Source organism: Mobula birostris, chromosome 27, assembly GCF_030028105.1.
Source record: "Mobula birostris isolate sMobBir1 chromosome 27, sMobBir1.hap1, whole genome shotgun sequence".
Lineage (NCBI taxonomy): Eukaryota > Metazoa > Chordata > Chondrichthyes > Myliobatiformes > Myliobatidae > Mobula > Mobula birostris.
Genome location: NC_092396.1, coordinates 20,157,705 through 20,165,459, shown reverse-complemented (window position 1 = coordinate 20,165,459; position 7,755 = coordinate 20,157,705).

Below are 7,755 nucleotides of genomic sequence, written 5' to 3'. Positions count from 1 at the left end.
TATCTTGCATGAACAGCCCTCCTCAGGTCCTGCTACAGCATCTCAATTGGGTAAAAGTCTGGACTCTGACTTGGCCATTCCAAAATACAAATTTTCTTCTTTTTATCCATTCTGTTGTTGATTTATTCTTGTATTTCGGATGGTTGTCTTGTTGCATCATCCAACTTCTATTAAGCTACCCTGACAGTCTTCTGTAAAATGTCTTGATACAGTTTTGAATTCATTGTTCCCTCAGCGATTGCAAGCTGTCCAGGCCCTGAGGCAGCAAAGCAGCCCCAAACCATGATGTTCCTAGTACCATGCTTCACAGTTGGGATGAGGTTTGGTGCTGGTGTGCAGTGCCCATTTTCTGCCAAAAAGTTCAACTTTTGTCTCATCTGTCCACAGTATTTGAACCTTGTCCCAGAAGTGTTGTGGAACATCCAGATGATCTTTTGCAAACTTGAGATGTGCAGCAATGTTTCTTTGGAGAGCAGTGATTTCCTCATGGTGTCCTTCCACCATTCTTGTTTAGTGTTTTTTTATATAGTAGATACATGAACAGAAACTGTAGCAAGTTCTCAAAATTTCTGCAGGTCCTTTGCTGTTACTCTTGGGTTCTTTTTCACCTCCTTCAGCATTGTGCTCTTGGTGTGATCTTTGCAGGACGCCCACACCTAGGTAGCAACAGTACCGAATTTCCCCATTTATAGACAATTTCTCTTACTGTAGATTGATGAACACTCAGGTCTTTAGAAATGCTCCTGTAGCTTTTTCCAGCTTCATGCATCTCTACAATTCTTCTAAGGTCCTCTGAAAGTTGTTTTGATTAAGGTGTGGTGTACACAAACAGATCTTATCTTGAGAAGAGCAGGCTCTGACAGTAACTTGACTTTATCTTTTTTTAATAGGGCAGGACACCCTCACAACCCACATCTCCAATCTCATCTTAGTGAATCCGAATAGCTTTTGAAGAAGGCATTACACCAGAGGTTCAAATACTTTCTTGGCCCTAGACTCTGGTTGTTTATATGGTTTACTCAGTATTGACAAGAAGTAGTACAGTGTGTGTGTGTTATAGTTTTGACAGATTGTGTTCGTCTGTTACTGTGACTTAGATGAAGATCAGACCACATTTTATGAGTAATTAATGGAGAAAACCGGGTAATTCCATAGAGTTCACAAACTTTTTCTTGCAACTGTATCTTCACATATTTTTCTCTGTATTCTTCAATAGTTTCTCCCTATCCTTTTGTTTCCCCTGCACCATATCAAAACTCAATCTTATCAACCTTAATTCCAAAAACTTTCTTAACCACGGAATCCAAGTAGCATTCTCTGCCAGATGTGATCTAACTGCGATTTTGCATAGCTGCAAAAAATTTGTATGAGATTTATTCCAATATTGGCCTTTGATAATTTTCTGTACAGTACTATGCAAAAGTTTTAGGCACCCTAGATTTCAATATAAATTTTTTTTTTGATTTTTTTTGGTCTTCTGGAATGGTGTGTCAATAGAAAAGAGCAAATTTTAGATTTCAAAACATATTTCAAATATTAAATGTTACAAAGAAATTTTTGCATTTTATTAAAGTAACATTAAGTAATGGACCACTTTTCAAATAAAAACTTGATTACTTTGTAGGTATATGGCCCAATGAGGTACGCTCTTCTGCACACCACTGTTATAATGCACGGTTATTTGAATTACCATCTTCCTGTCAGCTTGAACCAGTATTGCTAGTCTTCTGTGATCTCTCATTAAGAAGGTATTTTCACCTACGGAACTGTTACTCACTGGATGTTTTGTATTTTGCAACATTTTCTGTAAACTCCAGAGCAGGGGTTCCCAATCTTTTTTATGTCATAGACCCCTACCATTAACTGAGGAGTTTGGGAACCCCTGCTGTGCAGACTGTTGTGTGTGAAAATCCCAGGAGATCAGCAGTTCCTGTGACACTAAAACCAGCAATCATTCCACGGTCAAAGTGACTTAGCTCACATTTTTTCAAAGGTTAATTTATTATCAAAGTATGTATCCATGTACTACTGTGAAATGGAGTCTTTTCCAGATAGCCAGGAAGCATAGAAAGAACATTAAAGATGTTCAGAGAGAAACTTCAAACACTGCCCCCTGCACAAAAAAGGATGACATCCCTATGATGAACCCTCCCCCAAACCCTCCTCTTCCAACATAATACGCAACAAGAACATCGACCCCCAAACCTCCCCTCTCCTGACACAAAACGTAACAAGGACATCGACCACCAAAACCCATCCCCCGCACACAAAAACTAACAGAACAAGAACATCAGCCCCCAAGCCCCTTCCCTCGCACAACAAAATGGAAAAGGAATGGGCGAAAAATACGATGTTAAAACCATGAGTCTGAAAAAGTCCACCGTCCATAAATGCAATAGTCCAACCTATAAATGCAGAACCACGGTAACATCCTCTGACATCACTGACATTCTCGAAGGACATGAACACCACGTGAGGCAGAGAGGCCTGCCTACCTGCCGCAGTGAGCCACACAGACGCCTTCTCTGGTAGCGATCAAAAGGCAGGCAGTCGCGCTGAACTCTCACCTGCCTTCCGCATTTGCCGCGATGTCTCAATCTTCCTCAACGCTTTAGTCTGTGAAATGGAGTCAGATGTCAGCTTACGTCCCATTTCTCTCTTCACATCGAAGCCGTTTGAGTGCACACTTGCTTCCCGGAATCATCTTGGAGACAGCAGAACACTGGGTCACTTAGTCAATCTCCAAACTGTAAGTCGGAAGCTCTAACAGTCTCAGAAACACACTTAAGATGAAAAACAGACATAAAAGAAGTAAAATAGACATTTTCTTGGGCTATCTGGAAGATGTTGACCGAAGGAACGTTGTATGCTGGCTCCATTCTTGACTGAAAGCCCTTTTGTCCCTATTTCAGTGTTTGGTCTGAACCTCCTGACCATATCTGCATGCTTTTATGCACCGAGTTGCTGCCACATGTTTTGTGTGATTAGATATTTGCATTAACAAGCAGGTGTGCCTAATAAAGTGGCCATTGAGTGTATGAAGTAGTGGGAGAGGTTCCCAGCAGCAGAATCTGCACGACAATCATGAGCCTCCTTGTCATTAGCTCAATACCTTGGTGTATTGTGGTTGTTCATGTGCACTGGCCACCCCCCCCCCCCCCTTGTTAAAACAGTTAGTGCACAAGCATCTTCCACTCCTTGGAAGCAGCTCATTCTTGATCCAAGTTCAAGTTTATTGTCATCTGCTTGTACGTATATACAACCAATGAAGCAATGTTCCTCTGGACTACGCATATCATACACAGGACATTATTAACTTACGATAATATTTTGTTGAAAGTATAATTCAAACTGCATGTATTGTACAGCAATTTACATGGATAACATAAGATTTTTACACATGAATAATCAAGCTGAAAGGATACAGTTTTGCATTTGGGATGAACCTCAGCAAAACATTACATTCCCCCCCTGTCCTCAGCCCAGGCACCTCAAAGCCACTATGCAATGGAATAATGCCTATGCAAGAAAATTCTAACAAGGCCATCCTTGCCATTAACCAAGCAAGGTTTTGCTGCTTGTTTGAAAGTTCATGTGTTAATGACCTTCTCCAGATGACCTTGACATCTCAGGGATTCATCTAATAGTATACACCAGCTTCTTTAGCTGCAGGATTATAATGACATTCCACATTGACCACTGCATGATTAACTTGTGGAAAAGTGTGAGCAGAAGAAACCATGGACAAACCAGCAGATGTGTGGGGGCAGGGGTGGAATGCTGTAGTAGTCTGGCAGACTAACCTCTACCTTGCTAAGACCTGCCGACAACTGTCAGATACCAACTCTTACTTATCCCTCTAACAGGACTCCACTAAGGAGCACCAGGCCATTGTCTCCCATACCTTCACTGACCTTATTAACTCTGGGGATCTTCCATCCACTGTCACCAACCTCATAGTTCCCTTACCCTGCACCTCCAGTTTCTACCTTCTGCCCAAGATCCACAAACCTGTCTGTTCAGATAGACCCATTATTTCTGTTCCTGTCCCACTGAACTTGTATCTGCATACCTTGACTTGATTTTATCTCCCCTGATTCAGTACCTTCCTTCCTACATCCATGACATTTCACATGCTCTTGATCTCTTCAATAATTTCAAGTTCCCTGGCTCCAATCATCTTATTTTCACTACGGATGTCCTGTCCCCCTCTCCCCCCCCCCCCCCCCGCCCCACCAGGAAGGCCTCAAATCTCTCTGCTTCTTTCTGGACACCAGACCCGACCAGTTGCTCTCCACCACCACTCTTCTCCATCTGGCAGGATGTTTCTCCTTCGGCTCCTCCCAGTTCCGTCAGACAAAAGGTGTATCCATGGCCTGCCTTTTTGTTGGCTACATGGAACAGTCTGTGTTCCAAGCTTACACAGGTATCACTCCCCAACTTTTCCTGTGCTATATCGACAACTGCACTGTTGTTGCTTCCTGCAACTTTGTGGTCTTCAATAACTTTGCCTCCAACTTCCACCCCGCCCTCAAATTTACCTGGTCCATTTCCGACACCTCCCTCCCCCTTCTCGATCTCACTGTCTCTGTCTCTGGAGACAGCTTATGTACTGCTGTCTAAAATAAACCCACTGACTCACAGCTACCTGGACTATACCTCTTGTGAAAACGCCATCCCCTTCTCTCAATTCCTCCACCTCTGCCGAATCTGCTCTCAGGATGAGACTTTTCATTCTAAAACTAAGGAGATGCCCTCCTCCTTCAAAGAATGGGAGTTCCCTTACTCCACCATCAATGCTGCCCTTAACTGCATCTCTTACATTTTGCACATGTCTGCCCTCACCTCATTCTCCCATCACCCTACCAGGGATAGAGTTCCTCTTATACTTACCTACCACGTCCGGCACATAATTCTGTATAACCTCTGCCATCTCCAGTGGGATCCCACCACCAAGCACATTCTTCCCTACCCCACCCCCCACATTGTCTATGTACAGGAGGATTTTGACCTGCATGCTTCCTGATGGACAAAGGGTTTGACACAACCCATAAATAAAAGCTGTATATTTGGTTTGATTTGTATAATTTGAGTGAATAACTGCAACTGACTTACTATACATTCCCAGACCAAAAGTCTCGGATGAACCAAGAGGTACGTTGTCTGCTGAAGGCTAGATCTGTGGCATTCAAGTCTGGCGACCCAGGCCTGTACCAGAAAACCAGGTATGATTTGCGGAGGCCATTTCATGGGTAAAGAGACAATTTCAAACTAATGCACAGCAACTCTGGCAGGGTCTGCAAGACATTACTTCCTACAAAGCGAAACCCAATAGCATGAATGGCGCGATGTTTCACTAACAGATGAACTCAACGCCTTTTATGCCTGCTTTGAAAGAGAGAACACAACTACAGCTGTGAAGATCACTGCTGCACCTGATGACCCTGTGATCTCTGTCTCAGAGTCCAATGTTAAGCCCTCTTTAAAGAGAGTGAACCCTCGCAAGGCGGAAGGTCCTGATGGATTACCTGGTAAGGCTCTGAAAACCTGTGCCAAACAACTAGGAGGAGTACTCAAGGACATTTTCAACCTCTCACTGCTATGAGCGTAAGTTCCCACTTGCTTCAAAAGGGCAACATGTATACCCGTGCCTAAGAAGAATAATGTGGGCTGCCTTAATGACTATCGCCCAGTAGCACTCACATTGACAGTGATGAAATGCTTTGTGAGATTGGTCATGACTAGACTGAACTCCTGCTTCAGCAAGGGCCTGATCCCATTGCGATTTGCCTATCACCACAATAGGTCAACGATAGATGCAACCTCAATGGCTCTCTACACGGCTTTAGACCACCTGGACAACACAAACACCTACGTCAGGATGCTGTTCTTTGACTATAGCTCAGCATTTAATGACATCATTCCCACAATCCTGATTGAGAAGTTGCAAAACCTGGGCCTCTGTACCTCCCCCTGCAATTGGATCCTCGACTTCCTAACCGGAAGACCACAATCTGTGCAGATTGGTGATAACATATCCTCCTTGCTGACGATCAACACTGGTGCACCTCAGGGATGTGTGCTTAGTCCACTGCTCTACTCTCTATATACCCATGACTGTGTGGCTAGGCATAGCTCAAATACCATCAGTAAATTTGCTGGTGACACAGCCATTGTTGGTAGAATCTCTGGTGGTAACGAGGGTATACGGGAGTGATATATGCCAACTAGTGGAGTGGTACTGCAGCAACAACCTGGCACTCAACGTCAGTAAGACGGAAGAGCAGATTGTGGTCTTCAGGAAGGGTAAGACGAAGGAACACCTACCAATCCTCAGAGGGATCAGAAGTGGATAGAGTGAGCAGCTTCAAGTTCCTGGGTGAGAAGAGCTATGAGGATCTAACCTGGTCCCAACATATCAATGGAGTTATAAAGAAGTCAAGACAACGGCTATACTTTATTAGGATTTTGAAGAGATTTGGCATGTCAACAAGTACACTCAAAAACTTTTAAAGATGTACCGTGGAGAGCAGTCTGACAGGCTGCATCACTGTCTGGTATGGAGAGGCTACTGCACAGGACTGAAAGAAGCTGCAGAAGGTTGTAAATCTAGTCAGCTCCATCTTGGGCACTTGTCTACAAAGTACCTAGGACATCTTCAGGGAGTGGTGTCTCAGAAAGGCAGCGTCCATTATTAAGGCCCTCCAGCACTCAGGGCATGCACTTTTCTCACTGTTACCATCAAGTAGAAGGTACAGAAGCCTGAAAGCACACACTCAGCTTCTTCCCCTCTGCCATTGGATTCCTAAATGTACATTGAATCTTTGGACACTACCTCACCTTTTTTTAATATACAGTATTTCTGTTTTTGCACCTTTAAAAAAATCTATTCAATATATGTAATTGATTTACTTGATATATTACTATTTTTATTTTTTTTCTTTGCCAGATTATATATTGCATTGAACTGCTGCTGCTAAATTAACAAATTTCACATCACATGTTGGTGATAATAAACCTGATTCTGATTCTGAACTTGTCTGTGTGGAGCTGTTGCACTCAACAATAGATTTGCTCCTTGCATTCTATTTTGTAGCGTATGTACATCTGACGAAGCCTTCTCGTGGTCCAAGTTAACAAAGTGTCCATAATTCCAATCTATTCAATTTCTTCCCTGAGGCTATGACCCTGCTGAACCTCACATCACAGCGCTAAACAATATTGCACCCATATTGGACTGCCTCGGTACTTTTATATTTGTATGCTGTAGTACTTACTTTTTATTCGCAGTTATTTTGTAAATAATACTATTCTTTTGCACTTCCGGTCAGATGCTAATTGCATTTCATTGGTTTTGTATCTGTACTCGGCACAATGACAATCTAATCTAATCTAATCTATGTGGGAGATCATATCCTGTGCATTCACCGTGGGTCTAAATGTAGAGAAGTCTGAACTTGAAAGGAATGCTCTTGCACGCAGTCTTGAGGTCCATATAAAGATCTAAAGAATCTGCCGAAGCAGCTGCTTCAGAGAGATACATAACCTAAAATTGTCTGGGCATTAAATCGTGCATTAAAATAATTACGAGAACTATGATGTTGTAAACTCGCCTAACAATCAAATATTTGAAGCTGACTTGGTATTGTTGGCCAATTCGTCAGAGTCTGCTGACGGACAGATATGTCGACCTATCATTGTCCCGACCGTTGGGAATTTAATTGACTAATCGAAGAGGAGTTTACTGCACCGTTC